At 35.7% G+C, this 15,031-nt stretch overlaps 1 protein-coding gene across 1 annotated transcript in view; it reads right to left on the reverse strand.

Annotated features, from left to right (window-relative positions):
* Window positions 1-15,031, reverse strand: part of BICC1 (BicC family RNA binding protein 1) — a gene marked incomplete at its 5' end in the record, with an annotated part of 282,881 nt that overhangs the window by 103,950 nt on the left and 163,900 nt on the right. The gene's annotated exons all lie outside the window — the stretch shown is intronic.

The raw sequence follows: 15,031 nt of genomic DNA on the forward strand, positions 1-15,031 counted from the left end.
CAACACAGATATATCCTAATACAAGTGCTGAACTTTGAAGATAAAGAAATAATCCTTTGGACAATCAGGCAAAAGCAGTGAGTCATCTATGACAAGTGAAAACAAAACCGCCTGACCTCTCAACAACTGCATGCAATTCTAGAAGATTAGAGAAATGCTTCTAAAATCCCCAAAGAAAGTGTGACCAAGAAATATATATCATCCAAACTGACAGTCAAATATAAAGGCAACAACTTTTAATATTTACAAACTCCAGAAATACCAGGGAAGTATTTGTAATTTATATTACAAAGTGACAACTTTTAGCTATAAGGAATCTTACTTTTGAAAAAAAAAAAAACTGTAGCTAAACCAGTTAACTCCAAAGATCAATGGACAAAGAATATGGACAGTTTACATAAGAGGAAATGTAACTGACTCTAAAGCATACAGGAAATGGTGTTCAATATTATTCATAACTAGGAAGAAAAATTAAAATGAAATATTAAATTAACTCATCAAATTGGAAAATATCACAAAGATGATAGTCTGCATTAGTGAGAATGTATTAAAGAGGCATTTGTGCTGATAGGAACAAGTTAGTACAACTTATATATAGGGTAATTTATTGAAATTACAAACACATGCATTCTTAGACTTAATTCTACCTCTAGGAATTCATCCATATATATATCCAAAATAATATATGGACAAGTCAAGTCATTATAGTGTTACGTGTAATAGCAAAAGACTGCAACCAACCTAAATACCCATCAATGTGGAGCTGGTCCAATAAATGATGATACAGTCACTCAGTAGAAGTCTATGCTGCTAAAGAAAAGATGGTTAAATTTATGATTGGTACAGAATTAGTTACAAGATAAAGCATAGTGAGAAAGGAAAAAGCTTGAGTATAGATTATTATCATTTACGTAAAAACTGTATGTACAAGGCCTCCCCGGTGGCGCAGCGGTTGAGCGCTGGGTTGCGAAGCTGCCCGCGGCCTCTGCAGCGCCGGTTCGATCCCCGGCTGCTCCCCAGACACCAGAGGAGGGTCCCACATGGCGCGCAGACCTCTCCTGCCGCCCGCTGCTCCCCTCAGCAGTGTACTTCGGTCCTTCTGCCTGCTCTGCTCCCCGCTCTGGCTCTGGCGAATTCTCTCACCCTCCCGCGCTTCTGACTGTACCCAGTGCATGTATAAATAAACAAATAAACCTTAAAAAAAAAAGCTTAATAAATTTAAAAAAAAAAACTGTATGTACATATTTGCCCACACATGCATTAAAGAATGTATAAGGCACTGGAAATAATAGTAGACTCTAAAGAGGAGAACTAAGTTAAAAACAGAAGTTAAAGAGGACTTAGGGTATACTCATATTTTGGGGATTTTGAAATAGGAGTTCATTAACCTACTTGAAAGTAAATAAATAAAAAATATAAAGTCAATACATTTCTTTCTAGTTCGAAATAGAAATATTCCATAGTTTTCTGGTAAACAAAAATTAATGGTGAGAAGTAAGCCACTGGGATAATATAATGAGAGCGAAGCATAAGTAATTTTGAACTTCTGTGTACAGAAAACAATTAATGGTCTCTATTTCATTAAGGAAAATATGAACGACTCACCAGAATAGAGAAAGGATATGAATAAATCAACAGAGGGCCAGGGACAAACAATTCACAAAGTAATACAAATAAGTGTTCCATAAACAGATGAAAAATGCTCAATTTTTCTTTTAATTAAGGAAGTGCATGAGACTATTTAGACTGGCCAAGGATGGGAAGACACTGCTGGCAAAGAGAAGAAGAAAGAGTAGTTTCCCTTTCCAGAATTCAGCCCCTGCCTAATAGTTCAACAGTCACTGGAATGCCAACATGACAATCCTAAAAAAATTTGTTCAAGTTGCTCATTACCTGTGTAAGAGCTCTACTTGTAAAGATTTATGTGAGTAAATTTATAGAAGTAAACAAATAATGTTGAAGTTTATTGTAAAAAAAAAAAGAGAGAGAGACAGCAACCCACTATCCAGCAGAGCAAATCTATCAAAATATATTCTAGACCCACGCCCCATAAACAGAAATGACATTTCATACTGTTACCAAAAAAAGTAACAGATTTATTTATATGCTTATGTAGAAGATGTCCTCTCATTTGCACAAGCCCATTTTCACAAAGAAATCATATATAACTATTTGCATAGACTAGCCAAAAACATACATATGCTGTGTTCTCCTTTTATTTTAGGCAGGACCTATTTTAAGAATAATTTCTGGCAATAAGACATAAAGAGAATGTTACTCCTCATTCCTGAAATCTCTCTAATATCTTTTTGATAAAAATGTCTGTTATTAACCAAGTTTGGTATGAAAATGTTAGTAGAAGCACTTTAATGGTGCAAAAGGGCATATGAAGAAGTGAAGATGCCACTATGCTTTAAGTTATTTTCCTTCACTAATGAGAAATGCCACATGTAGCTCAGTGAGGCTTGCAATTGAAAAAAAGCCTTTATGAAAATAATTTCATTCCTACTGCTAGGCCTGACAGATGTCACTGAATTCTGCCCAGCAGTGCACTGAGGGGGCAGAGGAACACCACAGAAAGGCACACATGGTTTGGGAACCATCAGAATTTGGTAGCCGTCTCCAGACCAAGACAGTATATAGTCCCACTGTGGTGTTCAAATACGGTCACAAGCCTTAGAAAATGCCACAGTTATCACAACTACACATTCCAGAAAGGAGGGATGGAAGACCCAGACAGCTGGAACAGAGGGCAGCTGGCCTGTCCCCCAGCACTGAAGCTACAGGTATAAATTAAAACACGGGTTGAAATACTCACAGAGAATAAACAAGCAGTTGAATTTGCACAACCACAAGATTCAGCATCAACTAAAAATTGATTTTTCAAATGTATACAACTGCCATGCCACCAGACCAAGACAGTATATAGTCCCACTGTGGTGTTCAAATACGGTCACAAGCCTTAGAAAATGCCACAGTTATCACAACTACACATTCCAGAAAGGAGGGATGGAAGACCCAGACAGCTGGAACAGAGGGCAGCTGGCCTGTCCCCCAGCACTGAAGCTACAGGTATAAATTAAAACACGGGTTGAAATACTCACAGAGAATAAACAAGCAGTTGAATTTGCACAACCACAAGATTCAGCATCAACTAAAAATTGATTTTTCAAATGTATACAACTGCCATGCCACCATGTTTTAATTCTTTTACTAAAATTCTGTCATATCACCTGTTGTTACATTTGTATGCTCTTCCTGCAAGAGTCAATGCTATGTAGGTAAGTTATCCTGTTTCTACTGCTGCAAAAGGAAACCAGTCAAAAAAAAAAAAAATACCAAGCTTCAGGAAACATCCTAGAAAGAATCCCAGGCTATGCAGAGGGCAGTCTCCTGATACCATGCCTGCCCATGTAGCTCAGCCTTTTTCCCCCTTGCACCCTTGACATTTTGTTCCACACTAACTCTTGCTGGAGCACTGTCCCATGCACTGTAGGATGTTGAGCATCTTCCCTGCCTCAATCCTCTAGATCCCAGTGGTCTGACCTTCCCTTTAGGGCACAAAAAAACATCTCCAGACATTGCCAACTATGCCCTGGGAGATAAAAATGCCTCAGGTCGAGAATCACTATTCCAGATAAATGTATATAAATTCCAATAAAACAATCAATGAGTTTCCAGTGGAGTGAAAAGTAAAGACAGACACTGAACAAAGCACAAAGAAGTAAAAAAAATAAATAAATAAATCTAGGTTGAAAATTGTAATGATGGAGACATTCACCATGTTTCTGAACTGTGGGTGAGGAGTTAGGGTTGCCTTTCTCTTTGAAGACAATGCCTGGGTTTTGTTAAATGAATGTGCTGGTGAATCTTCATTCATTTGGAGACTGAACATTCATCATTAGCACCTGTGTGTATGCAGATTGGTGTGGAGGGAAATACCTTGAACTTTGAAGCCAACATTTAGATACTAACTGTACCACCTGAAACTTCAGATTTGCATGACACTGAACAAATTCTAAATTGGTCTGCATCAGTTCTTAAAGTGCGTAACTGTCATTCATGGGGATTACTGTGAGTGTTAGGAGACAACACAGGTAATGCACCTAGCACCATGCCTATTACAAGGTAAGCAAATAAATATTTTCGCCCTTTCTCCTCACAGGGCTAACAGGGGGAAAAAGAACTATAGATGGAAGGAATCCTGGAATGACATTTTCTTTTTTTTTTTTAAGAAGTGAGGTAAAGTTAGAGTCCCGGGGGTCCCGGGGGTGAGAAGATTCACCACAGAGAGTGGGGAGCAGAACAGGCAGATATACTGAAATACACTGCTGAGCAGGGTGAGGCAGGAGAGGTCTTCTGCGCTATGTGGGTTGCTCCCCAGCCAGCCAGGGATCGAACTCGTGCCACAAAGGCCACAGCCAGCTTCACAGTGCTGCGCTCAACCCCCTGCGCCACCAGGGAGGCCCTGGAATGACATTTTCACTCAAAACAAGGGACTTAAAAACATCCGTCAAGTAACAAGATGACTGAGGGATAAGGAGCACCCCCAAAAAGGGAGACAGTAGTCACAGAGGCAGGTGAGCTAAAAAAGATCACAATCTTGTTCCAGTTACTTTCTGGGGAATAAGAGAGTGTGACTATTTAATATAACCATATTTCTCACTCTTTTTTTTTACTTTACATGGACCTTTAAACTTATATATTAGTCACTACTGAATACACACCATCATCTTTGTATATAATATACTTTAAAATGCTGATTAAAGTGTTCTTGCCCAATGCCTATGACTATTTTTAATATTAACTTTATATATCTGAGCAGCTTTAGGTTTATGTAAAGTTGAAGGAGAATACAGAGTTCCCATATGCCCCTACGTCCACAAAGATACAGCCTCCTACCATCAGTTATCACATCATCATCAAAACCCTTTCTCTGGGTTTTGACAAATATGTAACATCATGTACCTAGCACAGTAGACCATAAAACAGAATAGTTTCACCAACCTAAAATTGCTAGATATTCTGCCTATTCACCCTTTTCTCCTTCCATCCCCTGGGAACCACCAACCAATATTTTTTTTTACTGTCTCCAAAGTTTTGCCATTTCCAAAGTGTCACATAATCAGAATTATACAGTTCTAAATCTGTCTGCATCAGCTTCTTTCACTAAAATGCATTTAAGATTCTTTAAGGTTTCATAGCTATGGTGGTTTCAAGTCTTTTTATGGTTTGATAGCTCATTTCTTTTTAGTGCTGAATAATAATTTCAACATCTAAATGGATGACAGTTTGCTTATGTGCTCACCTACTGAAGGACATCTAGATTGCTTCCAAGTTTTTGGCAATTATGAGTAAAGCTGCAATAAACATCCATGTGCAGGTTTTTGTGTAGGCATACGTTTTCGACTCATTTGGGTAAATGCTAAGGAATTCAGTTGCTGGACAGTATGATAAGAATGGGCTTAATTTTGTAAGAAACTACCAAACTGTCTTCCAAATGGCTGCACAGCTTTTTTCCTGCATTTTGCATTTCCCCCAGCAGCAAACAAGGGTTCCTACTGCCGCATATCCTCATCAGCATTTGGTCTTGTCAGTGCTTTGGATTTCAGCCATTCTAACAGGTATGTAGTAGCACCTTGTTGCTTTAATTTTCATTTCCCTACTGACATATAATGTGGAGCATCATTTCATACACTTATTTGCCAATATTCTATCTTATTGGATGATTCATCTGTTCAGGCCATTTGCCATTTTTAATTGAGTTGTTCATTTCCTTATTGCTGAGATTAAATAATCCTTTCTCTTTTTTCAGGCAACAGATATGTTTTGTGCAAATATTTTCTGCCAGTCTCTGATTTATCTTCTTATTCTCTTGAAGGTTTCACCTTTTCCACTATTTTTTTCACCTCTCATTGCATTCCAAATATACTTCCTTACTAAGTTAATTGAAAATATATCATTAAATACCCACCAGCATTACTGGTTTATTTTAGTGTTGAGGCTAAGACCATCTTCTTCTCTGGCTCTGAAGCAGATGAGAGAGAAAAAGATTGGAAGCAGCACCTAGCTTGTGGCAATTATGAGAAGTAGCCTATCCCTGGGGTCCTCAGAAGGAAAGAAAGGGGGAACAGTCAGAGACCAGAAAGGTACACAAGCTCAGACTCTGAATCCTGATAATGTTTTACATATCAGTAATCACCTCTACTGTAAAATAGTGTATATTTCCATTGGTGTGTCTATGTATGAGAGCACACGTATTCAGCAAGGATCTCAAATTTGCAACTTTAACACCATCTACAAATAAGATTATTCATGTAGAAAGAGATATATGACAAATTGCATATTTAAAATAAATGTTAATTTTATAAACCTTTTATTGCTTATGTACCCTGGGAGCTTCAAGAACTGGAAATAACCCATGTGTCCATCCTCCTCTGAGAGGTTAGAACATGATCTCTCTAACCAGAGTGAGTACTAAGCATACAGCTTATCCATCTTTGAATACCTACTTGTAGTCCTCAATTAGCAACCCACCAATTAATAATCATTCATATTAATAATATATACAAAAATGTTATGTATAACATCTGTCTATCCAGTAGAAAAACAATCATCCCTGAGCAGATCACAGAAACTACTTTTAAACACAGACAGCAGGAGGAAAAAGAAAAAAAAAAACAAGCAAAGAAACCTCTGAGCAATGTATAACATAGTCTGAGCTCATTTTTCTTTTAAATCTAATTTAGAAGTTATAAATACCTCTTAATGATCTCTTAATACAAATAAAAAAATGTATCTACCTATGGAAATAGCACAGTGAAACTACAAAATACCAAGTTGTATTTCCAAACCACATATTTTTTTTTAAATATACACAGCTACAGATTTTTAACTGTGAACTCTAACTCCCCCTAAAACAGGTTTATCTACAAGAGTAAAGACATGTTAGACTTAGCCCACTTTCAGTACTTTGTAATTCTCAAAGTCTAAGAGATTACGAGACTAGTTATTATTACTAATTGAAACCAACTCTACTTGGCAATGGTTGCTGAAGGAGTATCATGTATGGGTGAGAAAAGACATCAGAGCACAGTAGGAGCTGAAACTCTGAAAACAGATCTGAGTTCAAGTTTGGGACCTGATACTTGACTAATAATAAAACCCTGAGTAAATTATCATATTTTCATGTACCTTAGTTTGCTCTTCTGTAAAAGGAGAATATCCCTACCTAATAGGGTCTCTCTGATTGTGAAATAAGATAGTGTATATAAAAACATATAACACAGACTTTGGCCTCAGCTGGTCACATTAAATGGTGGCACCCAGTGTTACTATTGATACAATTGTGTAACTAAATATGAATTAAAATAGCCACGAGCAAAACGACTTTGGTCTGGCAGACAATCAAGAGGCCGAGATTTGTTCAGTGTCATTTATAAGCCCACTTAGAATAGCACACGGTTTCACTTACTCAGTTGTCCCATAAATGACAACAATCAGTTCATTTTCCTTAAGTTTCTTTCCTCTTCTCTAGCTAGGACTGTGCAGAACCACCCAAAGGAGCTTTAGCCAAATCAGCTTCAGCCACAAATAATGTCCTACAGTTCTTCACTTAAGAGAGCTATAGGAAAGAGATCACTAGTCAATACTTATTTTTTGTAATAGTGAATGCCATTTATGTGTAAAGACCATGATTCTAAATCTTTTTGCTATACAACACACTCTAGTGGTAGATGTGTCTACATGAGTTAGTGGTTCCATCATAATCATGATTGATTTGAGGGGTCAATCCTCAAATATGTATTGAGTAATACCTATATGCTAGTTACAGTACAAGGGATACAGTGATGAACAAAATGCACATATCATTATCCTCTGAGGAACTGACAGACTATCACAGTGTCCTCTGGCCTTTCTTTGTGACCTATTTGACACCATGACCTAGTTATATATGTGTGCATATGTGAGTTTACATATACATAGTGACATATATGATAAAGTTTATGAAACATAAACTCTCCTTGATGTTTTCTTTTTCTAATCTATTTGTGCTTTTTTAATGCTGGCTCTGATCCCTAGCTTAATTTTTCATATACTAGTGAATCACAACTTATCACTGGAAACATGAAGGCCCAGCATACCATGCCGTACCTCTTCCATGGACTCAATACTATGTTAAAGGTGTCAACTATGCCAACATGCACACCCAAGGAAAGTGTAAGTACAGCCAATAAAACATTTTTCCCTGGAAAAAAAATCAAGTGAATGGTCCATAATTTTTCTCATGCTAAGATTTTCTATGAGATATCACTTGTTCTAATGGAATGCAACCAAAAACTACAAAACTTCATGGAATTTTTATGATTCTCATATTTATTCTGAGAGGAAAAAAAAGGCCAAATGTAGTGTCAAATCACCTCCAAGCCAGACTATATCAACACCTTTCTTGCTTGCTTTCTTTAGTCCCCTTTCCTAGACCTAAGGCATGCTAAATTTTCATAAACTGTCACGAAGAAACACTTGCAGAGAGCAGTTTCTACCACTTAGTTAAACACAGCAGGAAAATGCCTTCCCAGAACAAATGGCAATAAAGCTTCATTAAAGCTAACCTCATTTATTTGGAATTTGGCATGAAAATTTTAAACAATTTTACCCATGTTTACCTTTGCCAATCTAAGAAGAAATAGTGATGAGCAAATTAAGAGAAAAAAGGAGAATGTAAGAAAATGTTCACTTAATTTAAGAGAACAAGCTCATCTTGGGTTGTGAAGCATGCAGCGCAATCACACCAGCATGACAGATTCCAACTCACCTTTATCTATTTGCTATGGCCAAGTGGACAGATTTCTATTTGGCAAAGAAATCAAACTTTTTCAAAATACTACTTATTTGTACTATAATGAAGCTGTATTTACTTTTAAATGGGCTGTGATTCAAAAGAGCATATTCAAAATTTTAATGACTGCCTGAAGTTACTCTGTGGTTCTAAGGTTTAGAGTATTAAATACCTGGTAATTCTTAAATTCTAGCCTCAGAGGCACAAATCTCAGATTTTTCTATGTAACTCAAGAATGTTCTAGTATTCAGATTCCAAGAAATGGAAGTGTTTATTTTCTTCAATCCAAAATAAATTTATGTTTTATAGAATACCAGATATCACTTTATTTTTTTAATCATGATCCACATTGAGACAATCCTAGAGTCATTATCTAAACATCCATTATTATCAAATTTGAAAAGCTTAGTTCTTTCTGGTTCTAATGAGGATTCAACTTTGCAACAATTCCAAATACTTGGACATTTTTTTTAAATTATGCACTCCCGCAAACTGGTCCAACCACTATGGAGAGCTGTGTGGAGATTTCTGGACCTACTAAACATAAAGCTTCCATATGATCCAGCAATTCCACTCCTAGGTATTTACCCAAAGGACACAGAAACATCAATTCCAAAGAACACCTGCACCCCTATGTTTATAGCAGCACTATTTGCAATAGCTAAGCTTTGGAAACAGCCCAAATGCCCAAAAATGGATGACTGGATCAAGAAGATGTGGTACATATACACCATGGAATATTACTCAGCATTCAAAAAAGATAAACACATGCAATTTGCAGCAACATGGATGGCGCTGGAAGGGATCATGCTCAGCGAAATAAGCCAGAAAGAAAAAGAAAAATACCGGATGGTCTCACTCATTGCAGGAATCTAGAAAACTTAAATAAGGGACCAGGAAAATGAATAACTATAAGAAAGTGAAAATCAAAATCAACAAAAAACTATGAACCAGAGACACTCTATGGGGGGTGGGGGGCGGGGAGGGGAGGGATTGGGGTCAAAATAAGGGGGCTGCAATTGTATGGGGAATATAAAAATAAAATTTATTAAAAAAAATTTACCTACTTAAAAATAAATAAATAAATAAATAAATCTCTTTTTTTAAATAAATAAATTATGCACTCCCAGCATAAATAGCACAAAACATGTAGTTCCCCAAATGCCACATCTACTCAATTAAAATACTACGATTGCATGTTTTTCACTCTATTGCATATGGCTAAAGGGAATGAGAAAGAATGCAGAGCAAACACAGAATAGTAGCAAAGGAAAGAAGTGTGTGTGGAGGCGGGGGGAGGGGGCAAACACCTGATGATCTTTTACCCAAAATTATATTTTACACAGGCACAGGATAACTCTCTAGGAAAGAATCTGATTTTTCTAATTGATGGCAAATTCAGGCTAATGGCCTATCTGCACTATTCCACCAATATCAACCAAATAAACCATATAACTCCTCAAATAGCAGCTCTTATAAAGGATTGATGGCTTTGAAAATAAAGTTTGGATGGGACTACTAGAAGTTCATTTGAATAACACAGGACAAAAATTCCCCGAAGGTAAAGAAGGGAGGAATCTGTGGAAATAGTAGGCATGAAAAATGTTTGTCGAGGCTCAAATATTCAAGCATTAAGTACTGTAACTCTAGAAAGTACAATACAACACAACCCCATGCTTGCAATGTCTCTGCACAAAGGATTGTCCATATATTCCGTATCTTCACATCACCAAGAGATATAGGCTTCAGTAATTATAGAAAACATATGGGAGTCCCTAGATACCTTTATATTCCTTGGCTTCTAAATAAGAATAATGTAAAGAAGGTCTAACATAAAACCAACAAGTCTTTCCTCCACATTAAAATGTGGTGAGGACAGCCACACAAAATAACCAACACTTTGCTTTTGCTTTTTAAGTTTCTCTGACATTTCAATTTACTAAATGCAAATTGTAGAGAAACAAACTTCATCTCTGAATTAAACCGTTTTTCAAATAACATAAAAATATACCTATAGTGATGGTGGCCAAACTCTGATTCAGCAGCTGTGTGTTTAAGTATTAACAGCAATTCAAGTAAATTCTAAACAATAAATTCCTCTTAGGAAAACTTTTGTTTTTTTCTCCCTTCCTTTGCTCAATCTCTCTTTTGGCACATTCTGCTCATCATACAGTGCTGCGTACATTCATAGCACCTCATAAATAATAAAAAACAATGTCTGCAGACCTATGCCAGGAGGAATCAATTCTTAGGCACAATTCCAAAGGTTAACTTCAACCATGTGGAAATTATGCTAAGTGCCCTCAAATGTACTGTTGAAATATTCTCATTTTCTTTTTTTTTTTTTGAATATAGAGATATTGCTTTATTTTGAATGGGATGACAATGTTATCAAACGGTCAAATTTCTTCCAAAGTAATTTATAAATCAACATAAATTCAATTTAATTCTGTAAAAATTATAATTGGATTTTTAGTGGAATAAAAGTCATATGCTTATTTAATAGCTAAGGCTCATTGAAAAGGAAGAGTAAGTAGATGTAAGTTAATTAAATTAAATCCTTTAGAGACAACCATTAGTCCTTAGGATTTCAGAATATTTTTTCCCCAAAATATTGTCCAAAATATTGTTCAAAGTAGTCTTTTATTTATACCTTGTGAATATTTTGAAAGTCCAATTGCTGTGAAATATTCTCATTTTCAAAGCAAAACATAAGCAAAATAAAGAATACAGTTGGTCATTCTGAATGAGTTAAGTATGTCAACAATAGGAAACTAATCTAAAACCTTAACCTCATCTACTCATCTCCATATTATCTAAAATCTCTGAAGCCGCAACTACATTTTGAATTAAAAAGTAATCAATTCTTAGATTCTTATGCTTGTGGTAGAAAAAACTGTAGCATGGATAATCTAGGAGAATACGTCATGCAGAATTATCTGAAATTACTTTAATATTCATGTTTCCCTGGGGGCTTTCTTTGGGGATGCATCATATTACATTTTTATTAAGCTAGTAATGAAGTACACTTCGTTCTTTGTAATTAAAAGTACCTGACAATAGGGAAAGACCATATTCAAGTTCCAATTTACTCATGCAGCAGGCCAGGGATTTTTAAATGGCCACAACCAATCAATTAGAAAATCCACTAAGGCATAAGGCAGTTTCTTCTTTTGCATAATGAGTATAAAACATCTCAACACAGTAAAGATTAACTGAGACTACATTCTATAGCACTTGGTAAATGCAATGTTTATATAAATTATAAAATTAAATTTAGAAATATGCCATCTTGTCTTATGACTGCTTAGCACATAGGCTTCTTATGTCCTTGCCAGAAGATAACAAAAAAATAAGACCCTAGGCTCTATTGAAATCCCAGTCCATTGAAGTCCAGCTAACAACACTCACAATAACTATGAAATAATTTACATTCCCTCTGATGAGCGAAGCTAATAAAATGAAATTAAAGACAACAATTTGGACTGAAATAAGGAAATTGAGAAATCTTGCCTGTTTACTATCAGTTAGCAATAAAAGTCATAGGGTGAACAGGCAACAAATACAAAACTTAATGGCAACAAGAAAAAACCCAAGGCCACAATGAACAACTCAGCTTGCAAAATCATTGTTTGGAATTGTTTTGATGGCATTTTTTTGATATCTCCTAATGACTATGTGTATCAATTAATGAGGTATACATGTTTGTTGTTTCTTTTGAAAAGAAAAACTACCCATAAAACATATACTGGTTTTGATTAGCACTTCCCCGGTAAGTGGTGATGAGCACTTTTTCCATGTGTCTGCTGGCCATTAGATGTCTTCTTTGGGGAAGTGTCTATTTAGATCCTCTAGCCATGTTTTGATTGGGTTATTTCTTCTCTAGTCCTTCAGGTGTATGAGTTCTTGGAAGATAATGGATACTAGGCCCTTGTCAGATGTATGATGTGCAAATATTTTCTCCCATTTGGTAATGACTTTTGATTTAATGTTAGTTTCTTTCATTGCATAAATATTTTATTTGATGTAAACTGATTTGTTTATTTTTTCTGTTCTCTAACCATTGTAGCTGAAATCTAAAAGACATCACTGGAGCTAATGTTATAGACTGTTTGGCATTAATTTTGTTCTATGTATTTCATGGTTTCAGATCTTACATACATGTCTTTGACATATTTTAAATTAATTTTTATGTACATGTGAGATAGTAATCTAGCTTCATTCTTTTATTGTCCAATTTTCCGACACCATTTATTGAACTGATTTTCCTCTTAGTGCCTGTAAGTGTATATTCTTGGTGTCTATAAGGGGATTTATTTCTGAATTGTCAATTCTATTCTGTTGACCTGTGTGTCTATTTTGATTACTACTGCCTTATAGTATAATTTGAAGTTAGAGCATAATATCCCCATTCTCCTATTTTTTTGTCAGAATTGCATTGGCTAATCAGATCTTTTGTGTTTCCATACAAATTTCAGTAGTTTTTACTCTAATTTCCTGAAGAAAGCAAATGAGATTTTAATAGGGATTACATTAAATCTTTATATTGCTTTGGGTAAGATGGCCATCTTAATAATGTCAATTCTTCTAATCCAAGAGCCAGGAGTATCTTTCCATTTCCTTGTGTTTTCTTTTAATAATGTATTATACTTTTCAGCAAACAGGTCTTTCAATTGTTTTGTTAGACTTATTCATAGATATCTAATTCATTCTGATGTGATTATAAATGGAATTGTTTTTTATTTTTTTTCACTTCTAGTTTGTTTTCGTACAGAAATGTGACAGAATTTTTGATATTGATTTTGTAGCCTGCTACTTTACTGTACTGATTTATTTTTTTCTAAGAGTTTTTAATAGTGTTGTTAGGTGTTTTAATGTATATTTTCTGCAAATAATGATAGTTTTACTTCTTTTCTAATTTGGATTCCATTCATTTCTTTCTCTTGTCTAATTGCTCTAGCTAGGACTTCCAATATTAAGTTAAAAAGTAGTGGTGAAGTGGGCATCCTTGTTGGTACCTGATGTTACAGGAAAAACTTTTCAGTCTTTCATCATTGTGTATTTTGATAGCTATGGGTTTGTTGTAGATGACCATTATTATGGCAAGCTATGTTCCTTAGGGCACGGTTGAGTGCCGTGCAGTGAAGCTGTCCACAGCCTCTGCAACACTGGTTCGATCCCAGCCGGCTGGCAAGAATCCCACATGGCACGGCAGACCTCTCCTGTCTTGCCCGCTGCTCCCCTCAGCAGTGTACCTCATTTGTCTGCCTGTTCTGTTCCTGCTCTGTCTCTGGTGAATCCTCTCACCCTCCCTCATATCTGGCCTCGCATCTGGTTCTTGTATAAAAATAAATAAAATCTTTAAGAAAAAAAAAGACATGTTCCTTCAATCCCCATTTTATTAAGAAAACTATAAGTGGATTTTAGAGGTTGTGAAATGTTTTCTCTGCTTCTATTAATGTAATTGAATAATTTTTATCTTTCCTTTTGTTGATCTGGAGAGTTATATCAATTGATCGACAAATGTTGATCCATGCTTGCTTCCCTAAAATAAACCCCACTTGGTCGAAGATTTTGGCATCTATGTTCATGAGGGATATGGGACTATAATTTTTTATGTGTGGCAACCTTGTCTGCTTCAGATATCAGTGTAATGTTGGTTTCATAAAATATGTTTGGAAATATTCCCTCATCTTTAGTTATTTAGAGGACTTTGAAATGGATAGGTTATCAGTTTATCTTTGAAAGATTGGTAGTGCTCACCAGTGAAGCCACCTGGTTCCAGACTTTTGTACTTTGAGAGACTTTTTATTAATATTTTAATTTCCTTGGCTTGCAATTCACCTATTCCAAGTTTTTTCCTAATTCAGTCTTAAAAGGACATATGATTCTAAAATTTGTCCATTTCTTTTAGAATTTTCAATTTGCAAAACTACAGCGATACTACCTAAAACCTGAAGGAATGAACAATAGCAAAAAGACCAGAAACAAGTGTTGGCAAGATGTGGTGAAAAGGAACCCGCATATACTACTGGTAAGAAAGTAAACTAATTCAGCCTCTATGAGAATAGTATAGAGGTTTCTCAAAACATTAAAAATAGACCTACTGCATAATCCAACAATTCCTCTCCTGGGTATCCGGCCAAATAATTCAAAAAACATCTAAATCAAAGGGATATATGCACTCCTGTG

The sequence above is a fragment of the Talpa europaea genome (assembly GCF_964194135.1).
Source record: "Talpa europaea genome assembly, chromosome: 10".
NCBI lineage: Eukaryota > Metazoa > Chordata > Mammalia > Eulipotyphla > Talpidae > Talpa > Talpa europaea.